The sequence below is a fragment of the Heteronotia binoei genome, chromosome 1 (assembly GCF_032191835.1).
Source record: "Heteronotia binoei isolate CCM8104 ecotype False Entrance Well chromosome 1, APGP_CSIRO_Hbin_v1, whole genome shotgun sequence".
Taxonomy (NCBI): domain Eukaryota; kingdom Metazoa; phylum Chordata; class Lepidosauria; order Squamata; family Gekkonidae; genus Heteronotia; species Heteronotia binoei.
This window is the reverse complement of record NC_083223.1, coordinates 30,885,668-30,901,850: the sequence shown is the minus strand read 5'-3', so window position 1 is coordinate 30,901,850 and position 16,183 is coordinate 30,885,668.

The window sequence follows — 16,183 nt, the reverse complement described above, 5'->3', positions numbered from 1 at the left end:
AGTCTGTAGGGTGTTTTGCAGAGCTGGGTACCAAGACGGGTGGATGAAAATGCCTTCTTCCTTTCTGTTAAAATTGTGCTGGTGTTTGTAAATCTCAATAGCTTCTCTGTTCAGGTGGGTATGATAATGTGAGACCGTAGAAAGGACTTCAGTTCTTTCAAAGTGGATGACGTGGTCTCCTTCTTGAAGTGCATGTTCAGCTACAGCTGATTTTTCTGGCTGAAACAAGCAACAGTGTCTCTTGTGTTTGGTGAGGCGGGTGTTGATACTGCGCTGGGTAGTGCCAATGTAGACTGCACCACAGGAGCAGGGTATTTTGTAGACTCCAGGGGTTGAAAGTGGATCTCTCCTATCTTTGGCCGAGCGCAGCATGTGGCGGATCTGTTGTGTGGACTTGAAGACTGTGTCAACATTGTGGCATTTGAGAATTTTGCCAATGTGGTCAGTGACAGATTTTATGTAGGGCAGGAAGGCTGTACCTACATTTGTGTGTGGCTTGGGATTTGGTGTGGATGGTCTCCTGGGATGGAGGGCTTTTCTAATTTCTTGTTGGGAGTATCCATTGGCCTGCAGTGACTGGTTGAGGTGGTGTAGTTCCTGCTGAAGTTGGCTTGGTTCACAGATGCGTGATGCACAATGGATGAGGGTTTTAACAACTGTACGTTTTTGGCGAGGATGATGATTGGAATTCTTATTTAGATAGCAGTCAGTGTGTGTGGGTTTCCTGAATACAGTGTGGCCGAGTTTTCCGTCATCTTTCCTGGTAATGAGGACGTCAAGAAAGGCAAGTTGACCATTGTTTTCTTTCTCCACGGTGAACTGGATACGAGGATGGACTGAATTCAGATGACGGAGAAAGTTATTCAAATCAGCCTCTCCTTGACTCCAGATGGCAAAAACATGTATCGGAGCCAGCAATGTGGTTTTAGGAGGGCAGACCTTAGTGCTGTATCTTCGAAGGTTTCCATGTAAAAGTTAGCGATGACAGGGCTAAGGGGGCTTCTCGTGGCAACTTCATCAATCTGTTCATAAAAGTTATTGTTCCATTGGAAGTAGGTAGTGGTGAGCACGTGGTGGAATAGGGCAGTGATGTCATCAGGAAAGATGTGTTGTAGTTGAACAAGGGTTTCTTTGACGGGAACCATGGTGAACAACGAGACGACATCGAAGCTTACTAAAAGATCGCTGGGTTGGGGTTTTAGGGGTTTGATTTTTTCCAAAAAATGTGATGAGTCCCTGATGTAAGAGGTAGTGTTGCCCACAAGGGGTTGAAGAAGGCCGGTCAAGTGTTTGGCTATGGCATAGGTAGGTGAGCCGATGGCGTTGACTATCGGTTGAAGAGGAACATTGGGTTTGTGGATCTTAGGGAGGCCATACAGTCTGGGGGGCAGAGCTTCAGACTTTCTGAGCAGGCGTTGATCATCAATCGGTATTGAAGAGCCTTTGATGAACAGATTTGTTTTCCGAAGTATTCTTGTGGTGGAATCGCAGCAAAGTCTCATATATGTATCTGGCTTGAGAAGGTCCTGAATTTTGTTATGGCAGTCTTCTGTATTGAGAATAATGTCACAGTTATTCTCAATACAGAAGACTACCATAACAAAATTCAGGACCTTCTCAAGCCAGATACATACAGGAGACTTCGCTGCGATCCCACCACAAGAATACTTCGGAAAACAAATCTGTTCATCAAAGGCTCTTCAATACCGATTGAGGATCAACGCCTGCTCAGAAAGTCTGAAGCTCTGCCCCCCAAACTGTATGGCCTCCCTAAGATCCACAAACCCAATGTTCCTCTTCGACCGATAGTCAATGCCATCAGCTCACCTACCTATGCCATAGCCAAACACTTGACCAGCCTTAGGAGTAGAAATTACAACAAAAAACATTGATTTGTTTAAAAACAATTATGAAAAGCTTTGGCGGAAAATTGAAGTGGACTTATAAAAATGGAATAGGTTGAATTTGTCTATCCTGGGCAGAATATCGGCAATAAAAATGAATGTATTACAAAGAATAATGTTCTTGTTTCAAACAATACCAATAGTGAAAGAAGATAAACAATTTTAAAAATGGCAGAGGAAACTTTCGGAATTTATATGGGCCAGCAAGAAACCAAGAATTAAGATGAAGATCCTGACAGACGCAAAAAAAAGGGGAGGCTTCCAAGTACCGGATTTAAGACTATATCATGATGCAGTTTGTTTGGTGTGGATTAAGGATTGGATAGTGTTATTAAACAGAAAATTATTAACACTAGAAGGCCATAGGAAGGTTTTCGGTTGGCATGCATAGTTGTGCTATGGGAAAAGTAAAATGGATGGTTTTTTCTCACATCATTATGTAAGAAGTAATTTGCTTAAAATATGGTTGAAGTACCAAAAATATGGAGATGAGAGGAAACTGCTTTGGATTGTGTCAACGGAAGTAATAAAATTATATTCCTATATTGAGGAAGAGAAGTGGTTACCATATAAACAATTGTTAAAAATACAAGGTGGCAAAGTAGAATTAAAATCAGTGGAAGAACTGGATTATAAATTTAATTGGTTTCAATGGTTACAAATTAAAAGTTTGCTGAAGCAGGATATTAGGAATGAAGAAATAAGACAAAAACAAACAGAAATGGGGAAAATGCTGTTTGGCAAGGACGTAAAATTGATTTCAAGAGTGTATAAACTATTACTGAAATTGTCTACAGAGGAAAAAGTGATAAAGTCTCAAATGATAAAGTGGGCAATTAATATAAACAAGGAAATTCAGATGGAACAATGGGAATATTTATGGAAGAGCTCTATGAAAATATTGACATGTAATAACATAAAAGAAAATTGCTACAAAATGTTGTATAGATGGTATATGACACCAAAAAAACTGTCGAAAATAAACAATCAGATCTCTGATCGTTGGAAATGTAAAAAACATGAAGGGTCCTTCTACCATATGTGGTGGACTTGTGAAATGGCTGTACAATATTGGCAAATGATCCAGCAAGAAATATCAAAGATTTGGGATACAAAGTGAAGAAGGCACCAGAAACTTTTTTGCTGGGATTGCAAATAGAAAATTTTCCGAAACAAGACGGAACATTACTTTGGTACATGCTTTCAGCTGCACGGACATTGTATGCACAGTTGTGGAGGCAAAATAAAATTCCAGAAAAATGGGACTGGGTTATGAAAACTATGCACTAGAGTGAAATGGACACATTAACAAGAACATTAAAGGAACTTGATATGGGAAAATTTAATAATGAATGGCGAAAGTTTCAGAACTATGTGGAAGAACACTGGAGAGTGAAACTGGAGAGTGAAAGGACATTTGGTGATATTTGATAATGGATAACTTGTTTAAAATAAAGTAATATTAGCTATTTTTAATTTACTGAGATAAGAATTATAGTTAAAATGAGAGTATGAGAATATATTTTGTTCTTTCTTAAAGGATTACAATAAGATAGATAATACAACTTAATTTAGTATTATATTGTGTCAGAACTTGTAACTTTTCCTCTATCTGCCTTGACCAAACCGACTCCATGCTGTAACCTAATACTAACGTAGAGTGCCTAGCCTCAGTAATTAGCCCTGCCCTCTTAGCTATGCCAAATATTTAGGGCAGCAGGGCAGGCGACAGATAGTCTCTGCTTAACATCCACGGGTGCCCTTTGAAGACAGGCCGTTTGGCCTTCACCACAGGGGAGCATCCTCCCTTCTGATAACGAATGCTGGGAAAAGAGACACTTGTCTGTGACCGTGTGAATGATAGCTTTATTGTGCTTTGCTGATGGCATAAAATGTAACCAACTGCCAAGAATTGGCATTACTGTTATCTCGTTGCTCTAGCACTGTAGTTCTTCAATAAAGATCCTAACTTTGTAACAAGTCTTGGAATCGTCTGACGTTCGTCCCAGTTCTGACATTATAACAGTAATCTTTTATTTGGGACTTATCTGGACTGGCAACCTGGCCCGATGGTGGCAAAGGCTCCAGACAACGGAGAGCCCAGCATCCCACCCGAAGAAGAACCTCTCGACCTGAAGGTGACGGGGGCGAGACGCAAACTCAAAGTCCCCGCACCCTTCTCCGTCGACGCCTTCCCCCCGCGAACCTGGAGCCCGAGGAAGTCCACGGCAGCTATGGACGCCGCGGAGCAGCGATACCGGGTCCTCGCCACAGGCGGAGGGGAAGGAGAGGAGGAAGAGGCCAGAGACGAGGGACTTGGCACCTACGGCGGTGGGGACCCGATCCGAACGCTACGCAACGAGCTGTTCGATTGGGTGAAGGAGATCCATGACGAGGTCCACGCGTCCTGGGCACTGATGGCCGAGGAGATGCAGCAGAACCTAGGAGCGATTCGCGACCAGATACGCACGCTCCAGGGCGCCGCGCCAGTGGCCCCGATTCCGGGGGGGGTGGTCCCGCGGGGCCACCGCCGGCCGCCCCTCCGGCTCCGCCGCCGGGCGGGCCTGCGCCACCCGCACCGCCCGTGGCTCCAGCGGCTCCAGCCGTACCGGCAGCACCGGCGCCCCCCGCACCCGCCGCCCCGGCGGTTCCGGCCGCGCCGGCGGCCCCGGCTCCAGTCGCCCCGGTGATACCGGCCCCAGCGGCCCCTGCCGCCCCGGCCGGGGGAGATGGCGGGGGGGCCAGAGAACTAAAGATTACGTTCGACGGAGACGGGGACGAAGTCGAGTACTTCACCATCCAGTGCAACACGTTTTTTATGCACTGGGGAGCGGGTTACCCCACGGAGGCGAGCCGAGTCGACCACATCGCCTCCAAGTTACGGGGGCCGGCTCGGAAATGGTACGTGGGGCTCTACACGGGAAGGAAGCCTGAGCTGGCCACAGTGGCCGACTTCCTGCAGGCGATGCTCCGTCAGTACGGTGACCCCCTGAGGGAGGAAAAAGCCATCAAGGCGCTACAAAGGATCGAGCAAGGGAACCGCACAACGCGCGAGTACGCCACCGAATTCATGGGCCACTGCGCGGCGGCCAGGGGCTGGAACAAAGTGATGAAGTACACCGCGTTCAAGAACGGACTGAACGCGAACATCCTTGACCGGTGTTACCACCAAGGGAGACCCGATACCTTGGTGGGATGGATTCAGCTGGCGGGGGAGGTGGAGACCGACCTCCAACATGTTGGGATGCGGCGCCAGCAGCAAGGCAAGAAGGGGGGGAAGCAGAGTCCCGCATCCAGCAAACCCGAAGGGAAGCGGGCCCCCGCAACCTCGACCCCCACAACCGCGGCTCGGAAGTGCTTCAGATGCGGGGACCCGAATCACCTAGCCGCCAACTGCCCGGTGAAGCCGACGCCGACCCCTACTCAACCCAAGCCGGCGCCCACCGCGCAGAAGAAGAAAGGCAGCCGCTCCAAGGAGCCCAGTCGGGGCGCCATCGCCACCTCCTTGGTGATTGACGAGGATGTTACCACCATAGAGGAGTCCAGCGAGGAATCCTGGGACCAGGAGTCGGCGGGAAACGACAGCAACCTGCTTTAATCGGTGCCGCAAAGCAGGTCCAGGAAACGCCGGCACTACTGACGGTGAGAGTTACCGGGGGGTTATTGTTCATGGCGGTCACCCTCCTGACCCCCAACCTTAAGCGATTTATGCACGCCCGCATTGATTCTGGGTGCACCCGAGACATTATCACCCCGCGCCTAGTGGAGGCGTTAGGACTGGCCACATCTCCCCTTCCCCACCCCATCCAATTTGAACAGATGGACGGGTCAACCATGAGAGGGGAGCCCTGTACCCTGGAAACCCAGGCGACCCCCGTGGGGACGGAGGAGCACTGGGGGATAGAAACTTTCGTCATAGCCCCATCCTCCTCCTTTGACGTGGTAGTGGGGGCAGGGTGGCTCGCCAAGCACCAACCAGACATTCGATGGGCTGAGCAAATTGTGCGATTCCCGGACTGGCGGTGTGAACACCACCACTGGAGGACTGAGTGGGGCCCGAAAGCACCTCCCCAGAACAAAAGACTCTGCCTCACTCTTGAGGAGATAGGGACGATCCCCAAGGAATACAGGGACTTGAGGAAAGCTTTTAGTGAGCGGGAGGCGGACGAGCTTCCTCCGCACCGCCCTACAGACTGTGCCATCGAACTGATCCCAGGGCAGACGCTGGGGTGGGGGGAGAAAGCCAAACTGAGAAAATTCATTGACAAAAATTTGAAACGGGGGTTCATCTGGCCGGCTACGGCCCCCCACGCAGCCCTGGTCCTATTCCGTAAGAAAAAGGATGGGAGTTTGAGGCTTTGCACAGATTTTCGTGGGATAAACGGGATTTCCATGTCAAATGCTTACCCGATCCCGCTGATAAAGGACCTATTGAACACTGTGGCCGAGGGTAAAATTTTCACCAAACTCGACCTCCGCGACGCGTACTTTCGCGTGCGGATTAAAGAGGGGGACGAGTGGAAAACGGCATTCAACACACCCATGGGACAATTCGAATATTTAGTAATGCCCTTTGGACTTCAAGGGGCGCCGGGGGTGTTCATGAATTTCATCAATGAGGTGTTAAGGGAATTTTTGTACAAGGGGGTGGTGGTGTACCTGGATGACATCATTATTTATTCTAAAGACCTTGAATCGCATGTACCATTGGTGAGAAAAGTGTTGACCACCTTGTGCAAGAACAAATTGTATGCTAAACTGTCAAAATGTGAGTTCCACAAAACGGAACTAGACTACCTGGGGTTTCGGGTGTCCAGGGAGGGGCTAGCGATGGATCCCGCAAAAATTCAGGCGGTTCTAGATTGGGAACCCCCTCGAACCCGACGGCAGCTACAATCATTTCTCGGGTTCACAAATTTTTACCGCGGATTCATTAAGGGGTTCGCCCGAATAATGCTCCCCCTCACTGAACTCCTCAAGATGAAGGGAAAAGGGGACGAGGCAAAAAAACCCGGCGCACGCCTAATGTGGACGCCGGAGTGCTACCAAGCTTTTAAGGAGCTCAAACAACTTTTCACCTCCGAACCAATACTGGCTCACCCCAATGAACTGAAGCCCTTTGTGGTGCAATGCGACGCCTCCGACGTCGTCGTAGGAGCCATATTGATGCAAAGAAATGAGGGGAGGGGAACTCCGTCCCTGCGCATATATCTCACACAAATTCTCCAACGAACAGAGGAATTGGTCAGTGTGGGACAAAGAGGCTTTTGCAGTAATGTTTGCCCTTAAAACATGGAGATCCTGGCTAGAGGGAGCCCGAGTCCCTTTCGAAATTTGGACCGATCACAAAAACCTAGAGGCCCTCACCGGCCGCCGCAAACTGACTGCAAAACAGATCTGGTGGGCGGGGTTTTTTGCCAAATTCGACTTCGTGCTGAAACACATCCCCGGCACCAAAAACTTTTTGGCTGATGCGCTATCGCGCATGCCCCAACACGAGAGCCAGAGGGAGGAAGTGATCGATTCTCTCATTCCCCCCTCCGCCGTCGCAGGGGGGGTCACTACCCATTCAGGGAAACAAACTGGGACCCCCGACCCACAACAGAAGGAACGCTTCGCAACAGAAGCAGAGTTAGAGGGGCCGGAGCGACCCGATGGGCTCGAGAAAGGAGAAGGGGGGCTCTGGTTTCACAAAGGGAAAATTTACGTGCCAAAGTCTCTAAGAAAAGAGGCCCTTGAGCAGGGCCACTCCAGCCGCCTGGCTGGCCACTTCGCGTACGTAAAGACCCTCAATTTGATTACTCGGCAGTTCTGGTGGCCCAAATTAAAGAGGGATGTCTCCGAGTTCATGCTCGCCTGCCCCACCTGCATCATGTCTAAGCGAAGGGGGGGGAAGCCACCCGGTCACTTGGTTCCCCTCCCAACAGCGAGCCGCCCCTGGGCTGTAGTTTCGATGGATTTTATCATAGAACTCCCCCCTTCTCAAGGGAAGACGGTGATATTGGTGGTGGTAGACATATTCTCCAAACAAGCCCACTTCATCCCCTGCAAAAAACTCCCCACAGCCAAAAAATTAGCCCAGCTGTTCTTTAATCACGTGGTCCGCCTACACTCGTTCCCTGACAAGGTCATTAGCGACCGCGGCCCACAGTTCGTTGCCAACTTTTGGCGGGAGTTTTGTAAACTAGCGGGAATTGAACAGGGGCTTAGTTCCGCGTACCATCCGCAGACGGACGGACAGACGGAGAGAGTGAACGGGCTTCTCGAGCAGTACTTGAGGTGCTATATCAATTACCAACAAACAAATTGGGTGGAACTACTCCCCTTCGCAGAATATGGGTACAACAACAGCCTCCACAGCTCCACCAAAACCTCCCCCTTCCAAATAGTCAATGGTTACGAGGGGAAACCCTTCCCTAACCTTCCCCTGCCATCCGGGTCCCCGGAGCCCACTTCATGTCAGCAATGGTGGGAAGGTGTGCGGGAGGGGTGGAGGGTGATTCAAGAAAACCTAGAGGAGGCGAAAAAGGAGTACAAACGGCACTTTGACAAAAAGCACGCCCCCCAATGGGAACTGAAAGAGAGAGAGACAGTCTTTCTGTCCACAAAGAACTTGCCCCTCCCGCAGGGGTGCCGCAAACTCGCTCTAAAATACCTGGGACCCTTTAAAATAAAAAAGGTGATCAACAAAGTAACTGTAGAGCTGGAACTGCCCAAATCCTTGAGTAAGATCCACCCTGTTTTTCATTGCAGCCTTCTTCGCAAAGATCCTGGAGCTACGTCCTTCCATCCTCGCCCTCCGGAGCCGCCTCCGACCTTAGTGAAGGGTCAGAGTCACGATGAGGTGCAGGAGATTTTAGATTCCAAAATCCAACGGGGTGTGTTGTACTACCTCATCAGGTGGAAATACTTCCCCCCGAGTTGTGATGAATGGGTAAAGGCTAGTGATGTATCCACTCCCCAACTGCTCAAAAGGTTTCACCTACTGTACCCACACAAGCCCAAGGCGAAGAGCTAAGGGGGGGCAGTATGTCAGAACTTGTAACTTTTCCTCTATCTGCCTTGACCAAACCGACTCCATGATGTAACCTAATACTAACGTAGAGTGCCTAGCCTCAGTAATTAACCCTGCCCTCTTAGCTATGCCAAATATTTAGGGCAGCAGGGCAGGCGACAGATAGTCTCTGCTTAACATCCACAGGTGCCCTTTGAAGACAGGCCGTTTGGCCTTCACCACAGGGGAGCATCCTCCCTTCTGATAACGAATGCTGGGAAAAGAGACACTTGTCTGTGACCGTGTGAATGATAGCTTTATTGTGCTTTCCTGATGGCATAAAATGTAACCAACTGCCAAGAATTGGCATTACTGTTATCTCGTTGCTCTAGCACTGTAGTTCTTCAATAAAGATCCTAACTTTGTAACAAGTCTTGGAATCATCTGAAGTTCGTCCCAGTTCTGACATATTGGACTTTTAATCAAATGAGGTAGTAACCATAAAGAATTATAAGTTCCTTTTTTTCTTTTTAAACAGTCTTTTAAAATGCTAAATTATCTTTAATGCTTGTTATATTGTAAGTAACACCAGGGAAGTCTTGAAAATGGGGATGGGGAGGTGGAAAGGGTGATGTAACATATTGATTTTTATTTGAGGAAAGTAATTGAAATAGTGATAAAATATGTTGTAGAATAATAAAAATTGTTTTTACAAAAAAAACATGCAGTTCAGGGTCCAAATCAGGCCCCCGGAGGTCTCCTATCAGGCCCCCAAGCAACTGGCTGTCATCTGATTCCTTCTCCCTATATCTTGCTTCCATGATTTGCAAAGCTTGCTCAATTGCACGGGAGCTACAGAGCAAAACCTCTATTTTCTCCATTGGCTGAGGCTCCTCCCTTGGGGAGGAAAGAGGAGAGGTAGAGCTTGTTTTTCTAGGCTCTCTCAATTGCAGAGCAAAGCTACTGAGGCAAGCCTCTCTTCCTTCTATTGGCTGAGGCTCCCCCAATCCCCTGGGGAAAGAAGGAAAGAGCCACAGCTTCCTTTGCTCAGTTCCCTGGATCCCATGGGAGAAATGCAAAGAAAGAACCTTTAAGACCAATGAGTGCTAACATTTTAAGCATATTTTATATATATATAAATTGTGTTTAAACCCCTAGATCAAATATATGCACTCATCTGAATTGTGATGTATCCCATTTACAATGCCCCAGGAACAAGGAGTAAAACTCCTAATTATTTTAACGGCACAGAACTGCAATAAGATATGCTATATAATCTCATCTATTCATCTCTCATCAGTCCAAAACTACTCTAAAGGCCCAAATGCATTAAAATGAGCCTGTGGGAGAAATAATATGCATATAGCTCATAATATACATTGTGGAAAAGAGCACAATCATTTTGAAAGAATTGTCACTTTACACCATTATTACCACTATGACCCCATGAGTGCACATAATGCTGTATAGGGTTTCATAGGGCAAAAAATAGATAAGAGCTTACAATTTTAGCTAGCCAGTGAGGAAAACAGCAAGTGTGGGAGACTTTGGTAAAGAGGGATGAATGTGGGTAAACATATGTGTGGTACCATTCAACATGACCAGGGACCCCTGAATCAGTAACACATTGCACTTACCCATCATGCCGTAGAGACTTGATACTTTGCCCCAGTTACAGAGAGCAGTTACATGACTTTTTGACCCAGCAACCACTAGATGGGTGGCAAGATCACGAGTCTAGCTACCCAGACAAAGGTCAGAGGGACTTTCTCAAATGTGGGGAAACAGAGATGTTCTTACGTCTGTCACCTTGAGACAAGTTATTTCTGGATAATTGTCATGGTAGATTTCGGTATTTCGGTAAATGTTTTGCATGTCCCTTGTGCGAGTCTTGTGATTGTGATGACAAAATCTGAGACCAAAATCCTATAAAAATAAAGACTGCTGGCTTGCAAGCTGAGCAATTCTCCCAGGACATGTGTCTTGTGTGGTTGCTTCCTACATGTGGCGCCCCAACGTGGGGCATTCGGCTCCGATAGCAGAGAAGCTTCGCTAGCCGCTCAGTTCTACTTGCCAACGCCTAGAAGGAAAGGCCCCAGAAGTGCACTCGTCGTCGTATTTATACGACCCCCCTCACTTGGTAAGTAATGGGTTCAAATTTATCACAGGCTGAGCAGAAACATGTAGAGGAACTGAGATTCTTAGTGAAAAAGACCAGCGGGTCTGTGTCTTGCTCTCAATTACAGAGTCTTCTTAAAGTAATTAGACAACGATGTCCATGGTACTCCCAGAGTGGCTCCTTGAATCTAAAGGACTGGGAGAAAATTGGCAATATTCTTCATATGGAGCCACGATCTCCTGTTAAGATTCTTAAAACCTGGCATAAATGCAGGAATGCAGTAGAAAAATTTATGCCTGTTTCTAACCCCTGCCACCTCTCTAAAGATTGTTCCCTAAAAGACATGGGTGTTCAACTTGTGTCCCCTGCCCCTCCTTCTCCTTTTCTTCCTCCTCCTTTTCCCCCTCCTCCACCAACAGATCCACCCATGGGCTCACTATCTAACGCCCAGGGACGCATGGTCTGTGAAGTTTTAGAGAAGGAACTTGATCAGACTAAATTGGAAAATGTCCCAGAATTGGTAGAAATGTTGTCTGTTTGCCCTGTAGATTTGACAGGGGAAGAGTTGTCTGACTCTTTATCGATATGCCCAGTAACATCTGTACAGAATGAAAATAGGCAACACGCTGTTAACTATACTGTGTTGTCCCATTCTGTCTTGAGTGAAACTCAAAAGGCTGTCAGAGATATTGCCACAGAGGGAACCAATGTGCAAAATCTTTTAGAAGGACTCTCTGATGACCACAATGTGGAATGTGCTTTACAGGACTTTGCTAAGGTAACTACAGAAGAGAAGCCAGCCCATATTTTTGCAACGGTTTGTTACAAGCCACAACAGCTCTATTTAAACCTTCTCAACTGTCTTCAGGCATCAATCAGCAGACAGATTGATAATCCTGATGCAACAGGAAAATTGATGATGCAATTGGCCAAAGAAAACGCTAATTTGGATTCAAAAAGAGCCCCGCGGTGCAGAGCAATGGCTTTAAAGCTACAGTACTGCAGTCTTGAGGTCTACTTACACCCTAAGTTTGATCCTGGTGGAAGCTGGATTCAGATAGTTGTCTCAAGTTTACTCAGCCTTCCATTTTTCTGAGATTGTTGTCAGAGCAATGGCTTTTCAGTTCTATTCACACAGGCTTTCAACTTAAAAGTTGATACCTTATATACACTTAATTTGATTCATCAAATTTCCTGGTACATGTATTTTTCCAAATTGACCTTAATTTGATTGGCTATATTTTTAATCTTGCAGGTTTTAAATTTCTGTTCTTACTTTTCTCATTGCTCACTATTTATCCTTCTGGTGTGATTGCTCAGGGCAATGCATTTGAAGACAGATGTCACTTCTCTATTCTTTCTTTCAGTCATACTTATTTTTGACTAAAATGCCAAAACGACCAGTTTTTGTTGTTTTTGATCAGATTTAGCACATTGGAACTTTACTAATTATTTCCTGATTATGCTATTAACCGGTGTAGTGTGCAAATCAACATAAGAACATAAAAAAGGCTGTGTTGGATCAGACCAACAGCCCATCCAGTCTAACACTCTGTGTCATTCAACAACCAATATATGTGTCAGTTTGGCATAGTGATTAAATGTGTGTAAGTCTTATTTGAAAGAGCCAGGTTTGATTTCCCACTCCTCCCCTTACAACTACCTTGGGTGGTCATAGCCCTCTCAGAGGTTGTTCTGGTTAAGGGCAGTTTTTGTCAATGCTCTCTCAGCCCCACCCACCTCTATTGTGAGGGAGGGAGATAAAGAAAATTGTGAGTTGCTCCAGGATTCTTGAGTGGAGGGCAGAATATTAATCCAAGATCTTTTTTTACACATGTCTATATATATGTATATCCATACTGTGGCTAACAGCTGCTGATGGACCTCTGCTTTTTATCTAACCCCCTCTTGGGAATGGCTATGCTTGTAGGTGCCACCACCTCCTGTAACAGTAAAACACTACTTCCTTTTTTCTATTTTAACCTGCCTGCTTAGTAATTTCATTGCATGCTTAGTAGGAACAAAAAGCCATTGACACATGTACCCATTTTTTTTGTCTCTCTCATTGCTAACAACTCTGCTCTGAACTTGCACACCAGCCCTGCAAGGTGGGCCAGGCACAAACAACAGGCTTGTACAATGAAGACAGAAAAATAGCCCAAATTTTTTTTACTGCCAATAGAGGACAGACAGACAGATAACATTACTTTAAAAACCCCAGCCAGATTTTTTATTAGAGACGTGTTTATAGCCATTTCCTTTTTTTTCTCTCTGCCTTTTGAACAGAGACAGGAAGTGAACAAAATTTCACTGCGCAATAAACAGCTTAGTGCTTTTTGCATAGAGTACAGATATGCATCCTCCCTGCTGCAAGAGCACCAGGGGAAATAATAACAGATCTTGCTATGTGCCTGTTAGTTTTCTATATGCTAAATAAGGCTTTTATCTCTCTTTCTGTATTTCTTTTGTTGAATCCCATTTTACCTGTTTTTCTAAATTTGTTGATTTTTGTATACAATGAAACATTTAATTCCAGTATGACATTTAATGTAATTCCACAGATCAAGTTATTGTAAAAAAAAAATGCTAATCTTACGTTATAAACCACTTTTCAAAAGCAATTAAAAGGAGTGAAAATGTGGATTTAAATTGAATTTTGTCCTATTAACTTGGCATGATCCAGTTCCCCCTTACCTGGGGGCGCAGGCATGCTGCTGTGTTTTCTCTTGCAGGTCCTATTTGCTTGGCTAAAGATGGCATGGCATAAGAGTCTTTTAAGTCTGATTCTTAATTTCAATCTCAGCCTCAAATGCTGGAAGAGGCTGGGCAAGAGCCTTCTCCAGAAAATTTGGTGGCTGCTGTGTTTACAATTTACAATGAAATCCATGACTAGTTTCTATTGTTTGTATTTATGTATTTTGTTTCCTGTTAAGGCTATTAGTTTTACATTGATCACAATTTTTCATCTTATTTTGAATTGCTTCACAATTTTTATTCATTTAAATCTGAAAATTCTTTTTATTGTTGATACTAAATCTTTATTTTCTGCAAAGATCAATGGGCGTTTTCGCACTGACCTTCAAGTGGCGCGACCACCCTCTTCACACCGGAGGATCTGCGTGGATTTCGCACAAGAAGCGCCGGAGCACCCAAAAGAGCCGGCGACTTCCGTCGCAAAAGCCGCTCAAACGTTTTCCTGCTTCTTGGCGGTTTCCGTTTGAGTGGGTTTCGCGACGGAAGTCGCCGGCTCTTTTGGGTGCTCCAGCGCTTCTTGTGCGAAATCCATGCAGATCCTCCGGTGTGAAGAGGGTGGTCGCGCCACTTGAAGGTCAGTGCGAAAACGCCCAATGTTTTAAAATTCTACCTCACCAATTTTGGTTACCTTTTTCATTTGAAGTTATAGCATGTGTTATAGAAAAACATCTGTACCCTTCCTTGGATAAAAATACTCTCTCATTATGCATCTTCTCTTTTAAGTCTTGAAAAACTAAATACCTTGTTTTATCAGTGACCCAATTATTCTCAGTATCATGTTTCTCATAAAAATACCTTTTCTAGATTTATTGGTGATTCATTAGGCAGAATTCTTGAAAACTCTTGGTCTTCATTAGAAATCTGGACTTTAATAATGTTCTGCATTCCTTAAATGTGTATTTTCATTTGTTCTCTTATAGTTATTTCCATCTACATACTTATCTATTTAGTTTTATACCTCTAGAGTATCTTGTTAGAGTCTGACTTTTTCTGAGTGTTCTGTTTAGAAAATCCTTTCAATATTTCATGTTCTTACCATGGTAGAAATCCATTTTTGCTTGATCTTTTGTTTTAATTCAGTCTGCAGCCCTGGCCAGGCTTGCTACTGGATAACACATTTCCATTTATTTGTTTTAAGTTTCAGCCTTTCCATTATTTCAACCATTCTTCATCAAGGTGCATGTTTTAGCACCCTGTTTTATGCATCAGTTCTAAATTCTATCTTTGCACTGCCACACACATCTTCTTGGCTGTGTGAGCTCTTTACTAGGTTTTCTCTGAAGTTTATATATATATTGCATGTTTATTATAAATAGATTTAAGAATTGTTTTGTGTTTTTGACCAGATATTATATCCTGTGCAGGAAATCTAGACCTACAAGTCAAGTTTAACTGAATGTTTATTATGATAGTTTTAAGAATTGCTGGTATGTCTGTTAAGAATTGTTTGTTTAAGGATTAATTACTATTTGCTTTTAGGATTTTGTTATTTGTTGAAACCCACTCTCACACCTATGTGAGACCCACAAAACAAATTTTAAATGGGCTGGCACAGAGAAAAATGGGGTTCAATGGGACTTGATCAACCCACTGATTTCCAGTGGTTTAAATTCTCTGATCCAGTTCTCTAATCATTTTGGATCTGATCCTTCACATACATGTATGATTAAAGCTAGCATTGTTTTATTGAGGCCTCAGTTTTATTTTGTTTGTTTTTAAAGTTTTTTCTTATTTTTAACAATTTCATATGTTCCAAAGCTATAGCAAAAGTTTTTTCTTTCTTCTTTTTTGTGACCATTTTCCTAATCCTGGGATAATTCAAACTGTTAATTTTCTGGAGCTCCAATCTTATATACAACTGCATGTTTTCTTTTTTAAATTCACATCTGTTGCAACAAGGTAAAAAGCCTCTCATGAATCTCTAGGTGCATGTTTTATTTTATATGGATGTGCACTGGCCTGAATCATGAGAAGTGATACATAGGTTTATATTACAACTTTGTATTCTGTATAATATATGGTATATAAAATTTACCCTTTAAGATTAGAAGGGCAGAGACATTGCCAAACTAAAACTTTATGTGAGGAGAAGAAAGTCTCCAGTCCAAAACAAATATGATAATTTAGTTATGGCAACTTATAGACAGCCAAGAAAAGCTTTAAAAGAAAAGAAAAAATCTCTTATTGTTATTTGGTTGGTTTGTTTGTTTCTCCAAGTATGTTTTCCAGGCTCTTCCATATTTACCCAGATGTCCTAAAATTTGCTTAATCATGCCTCTTTGATGTTGGAAGGAGGGCCTCCCCCAAAAACTCCATCCAAACTGAGTTATGGAGACCACTTCTTTCCAGGAAAATTCCTCTGCCTAGCAAAAGGCTAGAGGCCCCAGCAAGATGACAACAGCAGCCCCACTG